Genomic DNA, 15,928 nt, shown 5'->3' with positions numbered 1-15,928 from the left:
TTCAAAATCCTCATTTGTTCACAATGTGCTCTGTTTCTATCATAGAACCAATGATACCACCGTCTCTCTCTCTTTGGTTTATTAATTTGACAGTTCAAGTAAATGCATCAACTCTTAGTTATTAAGTTAATGAGGTGTCAAAGATGTTTGCATTCAGAAATTATTTATATTGAATAGAACCTCCAGAGTTGAATTATCTCTAGAGAAAGATTAAATATTTGCTTGAGGACCTGTGATGCTGTCTCTGTGATTTATAATCTTAGGGCACGGGCAAGAAGGCTGGTAGATGATCTGGGAAAGGAGAATTTTGTAAGCATATTTGGTAGAGGTGGTTATATGTATTGTTTGGCAAATTTGAGAGCTAATTTTGGGAATGTCAACCCAACCACCACACAATTCTACAAAGCAGTTTTGTGCAACTCAGAATCAACACTTCTGGCTGAATTCTGAGCTCCATCGTATCAATTAATCCCTCAACTTTGGAGATAATAACTTCTATAGCATCCCAGTGTTCTTTCGAGGGTAGGATGAGATAATGCACGTGAAGTGCTATATAAACTGTAAAGCACCCCAGAAATGCCAGCGTCCATTGGAGTGTAAAAATATACACTGAAAAGTATTTCCAATGATAACACTGACAAGTGTTTCTGTCGATTCTAACATCATGTAATAATATTTTTTCTGCCCCACAGTTTACTTTTTTGAAACCTTGACTAGTCAGAGAACCTCCCTATATTTTAATTTCTCTATTAACAGTATCATCTAACCTAATATTTAAAATTATGTTGTTTCTATAAAACATATAAAACCCAGCTGTGGTGTAAAAAGAGCACTGCACTGGAAGCTAGAGACTTGTGAGTCTCACCCTAACCCTGCCATATCAGGGGCTTTATCGTGATACCATCTCTTCATTTCTATAATCCTCGTCCTCTCCTATGAAATGGGGATGATGCCACTTCCGCACAAAAGTTCCATGAGGCTTAAATGACGTATGCCAGTTTTATAAACTGTAAAGGACTTTAGAAATAGATTGTATTGTCTAGTTACATAATCGAGATTAGGAATAAGAAATCACACTGTTAGAGATCAGACTGATAGCAATCATAGCTAAAATACGAGTGGTATCAGTAATCTTTCCACTGGATGACTCGAAATGGGCTTAGAAGACTGTTAAAGTCACTCTGTTTATAAAAATTAATAATTGGCCTGGTATACAACAGATGCTCAAGGGCTCAGAAGAAAGGAATATTTCTTTAACCCTGATTGTTACAGGGTGAGAAAAGGAGCCATCACACACAGACACAGTGGCGGGAATCTTCCTGTTAATTTCCACAAAGCCAGTGGGAACCCGGGGGATTGAGAAAATGGTTACCTTTTTAGTGAGGTTGTCTATACATTGAGATGTATACAGATTACCCTAACCCCAAATATCTGAAGTAATTAATTTGACCAGGTTGCGCAATGTACCCTTCATCTGAAAATAAGCATTTTGTCATTTCTTCTTTATATGATCATATTTTCATGTGAGAAAATAAAACGTTTTTGGTGCATAAGCAACATATTTGTGACTGAAATCTTCCATATCACGAAACAAGTAGGCTATTTTATCTCTTCATATTTTTTCTCTGATGACTCAAAGATATCCCTGAAAATGTTTTTTTGAAACCAGCCTGTATTATCTTAAAATTATTTTGTACAGACGTTAGTTATGGAATATATTTTAATATTTATATTAAATAGGTTTAATATAGGTTAAACTTATAGGTTATAAGATTCCTAACCTTCTAATATTCCCTTTTTTTAGCTTATATTCCTAACAAAATAATCTACATCATAACAAGATTGATGGTTTTAAGAAAAAAACCTGTCAATTTAAATCTGTAACAGGGTCACTCTGGATGCTGGGGCTTTGCGAAAGCACAGAAAATTTTGTGGATTTACTTTAAATGGCCTAAAAGACATGGAGAAATAAAAAGCTATTTCAGAGAGTAAACAGATTTTCCTAGCTTTAAAGGTCACAGAAATTTATATTTTTGAGACTATGTGAAGTTTCAGGGTTCAGAAATACTCCCACATTGGGCTTCCCTGGTGGCGCAGTGGTTGAGAGTCCGCCTGCCGATGCAGGGGACACGGGTTTGTGCCCTGGTCCGGGAAGATCCCACATGCCTCGGAGCGGCTGGGCCCGTGAGCCATGGCCGCTGAGCCTGCGGGTCCAGAGCCTGTGCTCCGCAACGGGAGAGGCCACAACAGTGAGAGGCCCACGTACCGCAAAAAAAAAAAAAAGAAAGAAATACTCCCACAGCAGTGATGTCTGTGTCCTTTACCTCCACATCTCCACATAGACCTGATACCACAGGCTTCCAAAGAAGTCAGTAAATTCAAATTTCTGAAAGTTCTGCGCAACAACAACAGAAAACACACACACACACACACACCCCTCTGTGCCCTAGAATAATAAAATAAGGATGCTTATGGCCCTCAGGAAATCTAGAGCAGACTGTATTTATTATCCATATTACATAACAATACAAATGTACCTAAAGAAAGGTCTGAGGTCACTGATGACAGTGCAAAAGGATGTGCATGGAGAACAGTTCAGAGAAAAATAAATTTCATGCGTAAACATGGTTTGAGGCCCCACGACTGAGCCATTTCTTCCCCAGAATCTACACATAGAAAGCGTAGCGAAGCACCCTTGGGAGCAGATCCCCAAATTCACAGTCTTAGGGACGCTGCTTCCCTTTTCCCATGGCAGGGGGAGGTTGCTGCCTATAGGAGGGAGGTGTCCCTGCCACCTTCCAACTGACCAGGCTTTCTCTGTGACACTGAGTAATCCATTCACGGGCAGACCAGCTGTCACGTGCAAAGTCTCGGAACAACCAGCCAAGAAATCCTGTGGAAAAAACCGGGGTTTATTTGTTTTCATTGTCTGGGGACTGGGTGTTACCCGAAGGTTTCAGAAGCTGTAGCACTGGGTGAGGTCACAGCATAGACGTTACAAGAAAGAACTCTGGATGCAAATATCTCTGATCAAGGAAAATGCGAGTCTTTATCCAGACCTCATGCCCAGGCAACCCTAGCCAAACAGTATCCACTGCAATAATCCTGACGGTCCAATCAACTTCCGCCTGCCTTTACATCCCAGAGACAGAAAATTAGGGAGATCAATGGAGATCAATACACTATCCTGGTTTTAATGAGATAAATAACAAGAATAATACTCAAATGATGACAAAGATGAATTTTGAGGGTGTACAGAACAAAACGGAAGTTCTTTTGATACTGCTTACCATTTAAAAATATATTGTGAAGCTATATGCAAAGCAGAAATAGAGACACAGATGTAGAGAACAAACTTATGGATACCAAGGCGGGAAGGAGGGGTGGGATGAACTAGCAGATGGGGACATACACACTACTATGTATAAAATAGATAACTAATGAGAACATACTGTACAGCACAGGGAACTAACTCTACTCAGTGATCTGTGGTGACCTAAATGGGAAGGAAATCTAAAAAAGAGGGGATATATATGTGTACGTATAACTGATTCACTTTGCTGTACAGCAGAAACTAACACAACACTGTAAAGCAACTATACTCCAATAAAATTTTTGAAAAATAATAAAAATAAAAAATATATTGTGAAGCTATAAAACAGTAGACAATAAATTCACCCTAGCAAACATTTTGGTAACAGAAAGAGATGTTTTGAAACCAGAGCTTCCTCCCGCCAAGTAAGTTACCATAAATATTGGGGGTTTTTCTCCTTTCTTGTTTTCTTTTCTTTTGTTGTTTGTTTGTCTTTGTTTTTATTTTGGCTATGCAAGCAAATAATTTATAGATCTACTACAGGACTTTTTTTTTAAGTTGGAAGTTCCTTGACTGGTGGTGGGAAATCACTCGGCATAGCAATTTGGAGAACATTTTATGCCTCCGTGTTACTCTAGAGAAAACTGGTAAGTACACCTTCAAAATTATAGCCACGGGAAAACAGGAAGCAAAACACTGCAAGGTCACTGGGCTAGATCTCTGCCACAGCACCAAAGCAGTCAAGCTGTCCAATGTCACCACCTTTCAGCTGGGCCCCCACTCCAGGTGACGGGAGCGAGCGATACAGGTAACAAAGCACAAAGCACACGGAGCGAAGAGGCATCCTCGCAAACACGTGTGCACAGGATACGCACTGCTAATTACCGAGACATCTCACCTCAGAGGAGCTGAAACCACTGACACGGGAAAGGGATTCTCTCCCAGAGGCCCCGAATATTTAAGGTTGGGATGAATGAGTCCAGAATTACATTTCCAATATAGTAATTTCAAAATGTATTCCTCTTAGATTAAACCTGCATACCAAAGCCTGTTACTTTAAAACATCAGGATGCCTCACCGGCCTTCAAAGTATTCAAGGTGGTTTCTTGACTGCTCACAGGTCAGGTGCCGTCTTGAGAAGGACCAGGTTCCACTCAGGACGCCCAGGACGCTGGCTGTTTAAACAAAGAACTCCACAGTCACCCAGCTGCACTGACGTACCCAAGCCCAGATCAGGGAGGACATGTGCTGGAACACCCTGTCCCTGGATATTTCTGAAATGTTTAGCTCAACACAATAATGTGCACAGAGGTCTTGGTGAGGGAGATGCAGTGAATCCATTGAGCTGTTCTAAAATCTAGCTGTGCATTAACCCGGACCACCAGCCACGTGCCCGGGCTGCGCTGTATCCCAGCCCTGCCCCACTGTTCTTTTACCATGTTGTCCTTCAACATGTTATGTACTATACAGATCATCACGCAGACAACGCTGCTGCTACTGAGCATCTTCTCCATGAAACCACACGCAAGAAGCGTCTTTCTGGTGTCCGCATCAGGACGAATCAGTGAGCACTCCTACAACTGGTTAACTTTCGTGTTATGGATGCTATACATTTTTAACTAATGACATTTTTCTCAAAGCACGTGTATTAGGATGTTCATGGTTAAACCTACAGCTGAAATGTCTATCTTCACTCTCTGTCACGGATCTTTTCTACACGTTTTTTCACTGATTCCATATGGCTGTATTTTTACATTTGGTAGAAACGTTAAGTCACTTCTGGTACAAAGGTAGACCTTAAAGTGGGAATTAAAATAAAACTGAATGAATATGCACAAAACATTATTTAATATATTTATTGAAAAGCCTGCTTTCATTAAAGTATAGATTTTTCCATCCATCAATCTCAAAATATCTTTCCTGCCATGAGAAATAACTAAAATGCAATTGATGTACAGATGTTAGCTTGTCTTGAGCTTAAACCACAGTGTTCAGTAAATAGCAAACCATTGTACCTTACTTGGGAATCTTGCCAAAGAATGGAAAGCAAGTGAAAAAGGCTTCTCTTCTGGCAAAAACCAGTATCACAAATCTGAGCTCCCAGACTTAATTCATTCAAAAACCCAGTAGGCCTTCACTCATAATTTTAGTCACAATCATAAGACAGTCTCTCTGGCATTCGATCCCACAGGACCACCGAAGATGCACATTGTAAAAGAGCAAGTAAGGGTGGCTACAGACAAGCATATTGGCATCAATAAGAATGCACAGGGAAAGGGACAGAGAAATTTAAAAGTACAAAAACAAACTAAACACATTGGTTAAGGCTCTACATGCCCTCAACATTTTGATACTGTGAGTAGCTCTGAGAACACAACTGTCTTACCAGGCAACATAATAAACTGATGTTAAAACAATATCCAAAACTGGACAGCTACATGTAAAAGAATGAGATTAGAACACTCACTAACACCATACACAAAAATAAAGTCAAAATGGTTTAGAGACCTGAATGTAAGGCCAGGCACTATAAAACTCTTAGAGGAAAACATAGGCAGAACACTCTATGACATAAATCATAGCAAGATCCTTTTTGACCCACGTCTTAGATAAACAGAAATAAAAACAAAAATAAACAAATGGAACCTAATGAAACTTAAAAGCTTTTGCCCAGCAAAGGAAACCCTAAAGAAGACAAAAAGACAACCCTCAGAATGGGAGAAAATATTTGCAAATGAAGCAACTGACAAAGGATTAATCTCCAAAATTTACAAGCAGCTCATGCAGCTCAATATCATAAAAACAAACAACCCAATCCAAAAATGGGCAGAAGACCTAAATAGACATTTCTCCAAAGAAGATATACAGATTGCCAACAAACACGTGAAAGGAGGCTCAACGTCATTAATCATTAGAGAGATGCAAATCAAAACTACAATGAGATATCATCTCACATCAGTCAGAATGGCCATGATCAAAAAATCTACAAACAGTAAATGCTGGAGAGGGTGTGGAGAAAAGGGAACCCTCTTGCACTGTTGGTGGGAATGTGAATTGGTACAGCCACTATGGAGAACAGTATGGAGGTTCCTTAAAAAACTAAAAATAGAACTACCATACAGCCTAGCAATCCCAGTACTGGGCATATACCCTGAGAAAACTGTAACTCAAAAAGAGTCATGTACCACAATGTTCATTGCAACTCTATGTACAATAGCCAGGACATGGAAGCAACCTAAGTGTCCCTCAACAGATGAATGGATAAAGAAGATGTGGCACATATATACAATGGAATATTACTCGGCCATAAAAAGGAACGAAATTGAGTTATTTGTAGTGAGGCGGATGGACCTAGAGTCTGTCATACAGAGTGAAGTAAGTCAGAAAGAGAAAAACAAATACCGTATGCTAACACATATATATATGGAGTCTAAAAAGCAACAACAACAAAATGGTCATGAAGAACCTAGGGGCAAGACAGGAATTAAGACACAGACCTACTAGAGAATGGACTTGAGGATACGGGGAGGGGGAAGGGTAAGCTGGGACAAAGTGAGAGAGTGGCATGGACATATATACACTACCAGACGTAAAATAGATAGCTAGTGGGAAGCAGCCGCATAGCACAGGGAGATCAGCTCGGTGCTTTGTGACCCCCTAGAGGGGTGGGATGGGGAGGGTGGGAGGGAGGGAGACAGAAGAGGGAAGAGATATGGGGATATATGTATATGTATAACTGATTCACTTCGTTAAAGCAGAAACTAACACACCATTGTAAAGCAATTATACTCCAATAAAGATGTTAAAAACAAAAAGCAAACAAACAGACAAAAAAAACAATATCCATTAGGCGACAACTAAACAAATGACTTTATGGCATATAAACTTTTGTAAAAACAAGATGAAACACTCTTTTCTGCCTTCCTGCTTTAAAACAACAACAAAAAAGACAGTAAGCTGCAATTCTGATGAGAAATATTTTAATTAAGAAAATATAAATGCATAGCATCAATAACAAGGTGGCTGGCAAATATTCAGCATATTTGAAAACTCAGCCATCCAGGGATTTGAGGTTGAGTTCCCACAGTTCCAAAATTAAGTCATTACTCATCAATACTAGGAAAAACAGAAACATGTAGTAACTGTTTATCAAAAACTGTTTTAGACTTATCGGGTATTAAAGTAAGGATTCATGCACTATAAATATTATTTATTTTCTCTCTTTGAATGTTATATTTTGACATTTTGTGAATGCAGTACAGATAAAGGAAAATATAGGGTTAATTGCTCTTTGTATAGTGTCCTATATACAGAGTGGCTAAATTGTCTTCCAAAGATTCTTACCAAAATAGATGTCTCTCAAGTAAGAACAAAGCAAAGCAAACAAAACTATCTTTTCTAGGGGACTGAGTATGTGACAGAATTAAATTATGAAGTTAACAGATATTTGGTGAAAACATTGAAACTGAGTAGTGTTAGCACTGATGTGTAAAATTTTCAGTGACATTGAATCTGAAAATTGAAATTACCTTTATCTCTTTCATGAAATGGTTAAATTGAATGTTATTTCAATAATGCTAAAAGCAATAATTTTTCACATGTGTTTTCTAATGCAAATTTTATAAATCCATAAAAAAATCTTAAATAATTTCTCCCAATAAATATGAGCACATTCAAGATTGATCAAATAACTTCAATGATCTGAACAGCATACGGTCATGATACTGCACCTATTTCCATATAAAGAAACCTATATTGTAGCTAAAATGCCTTCCTGATCACAGCAAGAAGGGGCTGGAGAAATGAATAGAATCTACCTGAAATACCAAGATACTAGAGTGAGTATAATCGTTCCAATGTTAAGAAAACAATCAGAGTTTACCTTAAACTTTCCCCAAATACACAGAGGCTTATTTAATACATACTTTAAATCAAATTAAAGGCTCATCTCCATTTTAAAATGAGTCAATTAGTAGCATCTCCCAAACTCAACCTCATTTTCTTTCTACCTGGCAAGAGGGTAAGTAGCATTTAGTTTTAGGTAAAAATGGCTTATTATTCATATTCGAAATGTAGTTTTAGAGAACTTGGATTAAGGTAATTGTTGCAACTGTATTTTAATGGCTAAATACTTATTTTTCAAAGGAGAAACTCTCTATTACTCTTGCTTGGCAAGAGTAATGTGGGAAGGGGCCGAAACATTGAAAGACGACATCTTGCTAGCCTTCACAATTTTACTTTTTACTAAGAATTTCGACAGTTCTGTTTTTGTTTTCCAAAGTGATGTACAAACAATTTTAATGACAAAAAATTACACACACACACACACACACACACACACACACACACACATCTTTGGGCCTGCTACCGTCTCTGTTCAGTGTAATTATCGTTGCATCACATTTGAGATCAAATATCCAGATGTGTTTTTAAGTCACAGACACAAACAACGTACCACCGTCATCGACCTTTGTAAAAGCAGCCAGGGCTGGTGGAGACTAAACACAGTGTGTTCAGAGATTCTGTACAGCAAACTCAATAGGCACGACTTCAAGCGAAAACTCCAAAGAGGGATTCTTCTCCTCAGAACAAAACCTGGGTTTCTCACCAGTCCTCTAAGGGCCTTCAGATTAAACCAATATTTTGGAGACTTTTAATTTGTGCTCAATTGTTGTATCACTTTCATGCCTTCACTGAATAGCTGACTACAGTAAAATCTCATAGACTAAAGCAAACCTTACACAGAGATTTCTATAACTATGCGTCTGAGCTAGAATAAGACTAGCCTCTGAAATCAGAGCATCACAGTGTATTGGTCAAAGAGACTTAACTTGTCAGGAAAAAACTAGTCTCTGTCAAGCCGTATGGAACAGAAACAAGCCCTGGCCGGCCCTCCAGGTGCAGTGAAATAATGCTGGCATGCTTTGTTATATTTGAATTTTCAGTCATTCCTAATCCATTTACCTATATCTATATATCTAATCATTTATTTATCTTGTAGAGAGTTAAGCTTGGAAAGGATTTTCTTTTTCTACTATGACCTGCAATAACAGAGCTCACGAAAATATCAAACGGTAATTAAGTTTTTTTAAGCAACAGCAGTCTGAAGCAGGTCTTCCCAGGCAGGGCCTGGGCCCTGGGGCCCACCTCCAGCGGGCCAGGGTCTTTGCTCACCCCAGCTAGCACCCACTGGCAGGGGCCCTGCCCCTCTCCCCCATTCCCGCACAGTGGCTGGAGGACCTCGGGTTTATCCACAAACTGTGGAACAGAAATGGGTTACCTTCAGGTAGGCAGGACTTTTTCTACCACCGAAGGTCAAGTACTTTGCTTTTGTGATCTTTAAGAAAAGCTTTATAATCTGGATTATGTGAGCCCTTGTACACGGTCTCTGATTAGACCCAAGAGATCAATACGATCCTTAAGATCATGTGTAAAGTTTTGTGTGCCTAAGTGTTTTTCTGGGGAGAGCACGTTGCATCCTCTACTTCTCTTAAGGGTCCATGATCCGTACCCAAATTAAGAGCAAAGGATTCACGAGTCTGGATGAAGGAGTGACTCAGCCTGGGACCTGCTATACTGCCCAGGTGCCTTCTCTCTAGCTCCCGGAATGATCCCCTCCTGCAGGGCCCGAGCCTCAGCGGGAGGCTTGAATTAAGACCCCTATTTAAGCTAGACACTCAGGAAAACCAGAAACCGTACTCAGGGAAAATGAACTTTGTGGTTACATACAGAGGGCAAAGGAATTCATATCAGAAAGCAATTTCGTGAGCTATCAAGGCTCTAATAAAGCATATTTTTAAAAGCCTTGAATATCACTAGGCAAGAGAAATACTATGTACCAATGTGCTACTCTTCACTGACAAGTGCCTTGATTTCAAAGACATTTGCTAAAAGGGAAAGTACAGAAGAAGTAATAAACTTTATATAATCGAAATAAATTATGAGAAAACACAATCTTTAAATAAAAGTAAAGCTTCAAAGTGGATAAAAAATTGTTCCAATTTGGACCTGCTTAGAAGTTAAGGGTAAGCTTCAAGGGCTAAGGATTCTCTAGAGAAAAAAAAAAAGAGAGAAAGAAAAAAACATTGCAAGGCTAACAGCTTCTTGTTACAAAAAAAAAAAACCCTCCAAAAGCTATTAGTAAGTCTAAAATCTATAACAGATCTTATCCTATTGAGAACATGTTTGCTAGAATCCACCATCTGTTACTATCAATATGCCCCCTCTCTCTGAAGTCAGCTTTAAAATTTGTTCAATGTTCAGAGTTTGTCAGAATTTATCTTCCAGGTCTTTAAAATGTATACAACTCATATAAAACCTCCTCTGAAACAACTAATTTAAATTACCTAGGCATTCAAAGTTCTTGGTTGCATTTCTGCAACAAATTGACCAACTCATTACATGATTACGACCATTCCCTTCTTAATGACTAAAGATGGCCTACTTGAAGCAGGCTGTCTAAAAACTAAACCCATTTCATTAGCCTGCAATTTACAGGCAAGATTATTAAGTCTCCTTAATTATTGATATTATTACAAGATAACTGCTAGTTCTTTCATTGGTTCCTCTATGTTGTAATTTGACGTGCTTCTTCCCAATCTCCCTGGCCTTAGAAAATGGAGAAGAACAGAAAGTATTTATTTTATTTATTAACAGCGTCTGTGGATTATCTGGAGAAGTATAGGGAAGAATATATACTTGCTGTTCCCTGAGATTTTCGTCTTTGTTTCCCAAATCCTTCCTTCACTCCTCTGACAGAGCTCTCCTCAGGAACATTCACAGACAGCACTTGAAAATGAGAATATCTCCTTTTCCTGAAGAGCTCTGCAACCACGCACAACGGCTAACTGCACCACGTAAAGTCAGAAAGTTGGGAGAGACCTGAGCGGACCATCTTCTGCCTGACGGAGAATCACTTTACTCATAAAGTCACTGCCCTCCTACGTGCACGTGTAGAGGCTGTAAGTCACACAGACAGGCTCCTCAGAGCTGGACACAGAAGTCCACCACGCTGTTCACCCTTCATCGCTCACACACAGTGTGGGAGTGGAACCATCCGGGCCTCAGGCTTCCCCTAAGGGTGGCTGTCCGTCATCCAGACCCACTCATGATGACCACGAACACAGGATTCACCATCTTCATCAGCGAGGGACGATCAGCCACCCTGCAAGCACGCAGCTCAATTTGCAATCGAATCCTTCTGTTCTCCCCAAAGCAACATTTACTGTGTCTAGACTCGTGGACGGGAACTAGCCCTGGACAGGCAGAAACAACTGCTTCACACTTTCTCAAGGCGGAGGTGGCTGGAAGCTGCTCTTCCAGTTGCCTCTGGTCTATGGATCCTAAGCTTGCCCTCCGCAGACGGGGACCTCTTGAAAGTCCTCTGCTGAGAATAGCAGGCGGAAGCTGCCCTAAGAGCACACACTCTGCCTGGGCGGGAGGACGGCCCGCATCCCTGGCAGGCGTCCAGAACCTGCACCTCTGCACCAGTGCCGCATTGCTGCCGCGGGACCGCGGCGCCTCCCACCCCTCCCCTCCCTGGGCGGCAGTCTGCCAGCAGGTGCCCTCGGGACGCTGCAAACTCCTCAACGCCTACTTGGCAAAAGATTTTCAACGGAGTCCAGAGATTTACCAGTTTAATTCAAAAAAGCCATAAGCTCCCTTTCAGAAAAGCCTCAGCTGCTAAAACGCTGTGAAGGGAAGGAAAGGCCAAAAGAGCTCTATGGTCCCCCTTTATTAAGAAGACTGCACCCCTTTAAAACCTTAACAGTAGGCTCTCTTTCTGCACAGACATCACCATCAGACGATCTTGAGCACCTGAAAAATGTGATTCCATCCCTACTGAGAAGACCAGCAGAGTCTTTATCAAACTGGCAGATGGAAACAGAGACCAGGAGGGCTTGCTCTGTCGTCCAAGCCACACACCCGAACCTGCCACACCCAAAGCACTGCTTTGCCCTTTCCTTCTTTCTGTCTAGGCTCTCTGGTCCCCTTATTCGAGCAGGTTTCCTTTAGTCCACAGCTTAACGTCACGTAAAAACATAGTTATTTCCACGATGTGCTCTAAAATCAGGGCTGTTGGTCACGGGAAACCTGACCTCAGCAACCTTTGTCTAAACACTTCGAAATAACAATCTACAGACAAACTTACAACTTTCTGTTTTTAAGAAGATTAAACTATGAAGCTTTCTGATTTCAGTAAAATTCGGTAAACAGGGAAAACAACTGCCTTGGGTCAATCAGAAAGGAAAATACATACTTTCTAAATTAATTGTCTATTGTACAGATATCAAGTCGAGAGTTAAATACTAAACTGTAGACAACGAAATGTACACTTCAGATATTCATTTAAAACATGAAAATAACTTCATACAATGCAAGTAGAGGATTACCACTGCATTTCAAAATGATAATATATCTGTGTAATTTCCATGTTCAAAGCAAAACATTCCTTATTCTCTACTGATAGAATCTAAATGAAGCATTTTAATATCTTACTCTTTTGGATAATTAAACAAATATTCTGTTAATTTTACATTTATGCATAAGATTAATATTAGAGCTTAGTTTACCTGTTCTTGAGTGCAGTGTATGAAGGAGTAGAAGCTGTAGAAACCCAGCAAACATAACAGCAGCATCAGAGGAGTTAAACAGAGGCTGCTGGCATCAGATCACTAAATTCTAGCTAGCAACACAGCGAATTCACAACGCAATAAGTATTCCACGGAAGTGCAAAAGGAATGTTAAATAACAGCCCCTGCGGTCCTTGCATTCTAAAAAAAAAAAAAAAAAAAAGCCTGTAGTGTCCAACATTCTACAACGGTGACACTAATCAAGGCCATAAGTGCTGCTGTCATCAAAACAGATCTCTGCAGTGTGCAGATTCTCAATGATTACCGCATTACTGATCTATAGTGCTCTGTGCTATGCTAAAGAGGTCCCCACTCTAGCAAACACCAAAACTCCAGTAGGTCCGTGATTAACCGTTTCCTGAAACAATGCACAGACGAGCTACCTTCCTGCAGGCAGAGACTTGAAACGCAGTGGTCCCTTAAAGCCAGCACTGGAGAGAAAACTCAGGCGGAGGCTTGAAAAGGCCCTCCTCTTATCCCCCCAGTGACATTTCATGGAGGCACCCAGGGGCTAAGATGACAAAGGCCAGCAGCCCCCTGCTGGCTGGTGGACCCCAGAGCACTCACCTAAGATGATTTGGTGCCAATCTCAATCCCTGGCCGTGGTCCTGCCAAGCCCGGTGAAACCCATCGTTCCCTTTTCAGACTCCTTACCTGAGACCTTACTCAGCCCAAAGACAACTGGCAGAAGGAAGCTTAAGCCAGGAGTGTGTGAGCACCTGCCGGAAGTAGGACACAGCACTTTGTCTAGCTGTGCCAGCCGGCCAGCCAGGCGCTCACGGGGGATCGTCTCCAGGGGGCAAAAGGACAACCCAAACTGGTGTAGCCAGGAGTCGAGGGGAATGGGGTGGGCTCACAGCTCCAGTATTTTTAAAGATGCATGTCTCTGATGACCGTGCAATCACAACTCACGGTCCACTAGACTTTTCTCGCTGAGACGGGATCACCATCTTCTCACCAGTTCCCCAACATTTCTTGATCCCCCTGGACCACATACCACAGAACAGCTGCTTTGAAATGATGTCACTGCTCCAATGTCATGTTTATTGTGGTATATCATTCAGTTTCCAGAAACAACGAACTTCTCTAGTCTAATCCACTAGGGAATATCATTGAAAAGTTGGGGCAGATTGCTTCTAGTTTGTTTTAGAAGATGAAATGATCAAATGATAATAGAGAATTAAGACCCAGGTTTTGTTTATTTAAACTAAATGCACTGTGTTTACTTAAATTATAGATACTGGTCAAAAATAATTACCAGATAAGGAAAACATTAATACTGAACTACGGATCACTCGTTGTCACCAAAGCAAGTGCAAGATATCAGCTTGAAACAAATGGACTAATGCGAACATTGTTTTCTCCTCTTAAAAAATACAGCTTTGGGATCTCTACTTAGAATCTTTGTTTTTTTTTTTCTTGACCCCAAACTTCCAAGTATGCTTTCATAAACTTGCTTGAATAAAAATTTGGCCACATGGTTGCTGGTTGGAAAGAGAAAGGGAAATAAACATTAGGTGAATGAATCTCTGTCAAATCTTGTGATAAATAGGCATGTTAATTGTGTTCATTTATTTTTCACAGGCATATGGCAAAGTCAATATTATTTACTCCATATTACAGATGAGGCTCAGAGAAGCCAGTTCACTTGCCCAAGGTCACGTGGTTTACCACTAGCAGAGCTGGGATTTGAACTTGGCTTCGTGTGACTGGGAGGCCCAGCTTTCCATGACACCTGGTAGGTGGGAGCTGCTGTGATTATATCCGTAGGTCACCTCAAAGTGGTGCCACCTTTCGTGAAAGTGCCAGTGATTTGGTGTGGAAACTGGTGAGGCTGGGGGGCCGACATTCATCCACCTCCACGTGCCACATGTGGGGCCGGTGACGATTCTCCAGACAGGTTTACGGGGCGAAACTTACGGGGCTTGGATTGGTTTCTTCCACTGTGCCTCTGTCATAAAGACGCACAAACAGCAGGGTCTAGAGACGGACGAATACCAAGGAGAACCAGTGGAAGGAGAATCAAAGCCTTCAACAACCAAGGTACCCAAGTCCACCCGCTGAGCCTGTCACTGCAGAGCTTGATTCAAGGGAAATGTAAGAGTCTGTGGATATTATACGCTTATATAGGCAACGGAATTAAAGCACTTACTTACACCACATGAGGCTATCGTCGTGCCTGACTTCTGAGATATTTCTTTTTTGTATTTCTCTTCTCCTATTTCTTTTTTTCCTCACTTAGCACCTGGAATGGGCTTGTTTCAAATGATAAAATCATTTGAATGCTAGTCATCTAATACCTACCTCTCATTCCACCTTATACTTTTATGTTAATTTGCTGTAACTATGAGTCCCCTACATGGTAACAAATTTTATTTCTAACCAAAGATGTTTGATAAACCAAGTAAGGTCTCTGAAATGGTACACACAGCTTTCCTAATTACAGATTCAAAACAGAACCTCAAAATTAGGAGGGGCTAAGGTTGACCTTGTTTTAAAGGACCTTTCACTCATATCTGGGTACCACATACTCCAAGAATGAGTAATGAGTGTCCTTCATGGAGGCCACTGTCCACGTGTAAGTAGGAAAAATAACCCCATCTTCATCCGTCAATTCAGAAATTTATGTTAACAATATTTACTCATAGAAAACATTTCTACCACTCTGTCCCTTTTGCACCACCCGTATCCCTCTCTGCGGCTGCATGTTTCCTAGCCTGCCACTCAGCTGTGACACCACTGCCACTCCAAAGACCAGCAGACCAATTTCTCTTAGGAGAGAACGTACGAGACCTAACATCGACCGCAATGGTAAGCTTGCTTCACATATACCATCGACCTACGGCACTGTGGTCAGCATCAAGGCCTATGCTCGTGGAAAGCCTTCAGCTCTTTCACAAGCACTCAGGATCCCTTACTTGGAAAAAGTGACACAAACTTCCTATTTGGGGACTGATTTCCTGCTAATAATGACTCCAACTTA

The 15,928-nt window shown here is 40.8% G+C and overlaps 1 protein-coding gene across 4 annotated transcripts in view; it reads right to left on the bottom strand.

The window, feature by feature from the left end:
• Positions 1–15,928, bottom strand: part of LOC114895931 (regulating synaptic membrane exocytosis protein 1-like) — a 279,515-nt gene that overhangs the window by 173,338 nt on the left and 90,249 nt on the right. The window lies entirely within an intron of this gene.

This window comes from Monodon monoceros, unplaced genomic scaffold (assembly GCF_005190385.1).
Source record: "Monodon monoceros isolate NGI ecotype Baffin Bay Population unplaced genomic scaffold, NGI_Narwhal_1 Super_Scaffold_15, whole genome shotgun sequence".
Taxonomy (NCBI): Eukaryota; Metazoa; Chordata; class Mammalia; order Artiodactyla; family Monodontidae; genus Monodon; species Monodon monoceros.
The sequence above is the reverse complement of the archived record's forward strand: the minus strand, read 5'-3'. Positions and strand labels throughout refer to the sequence as shown.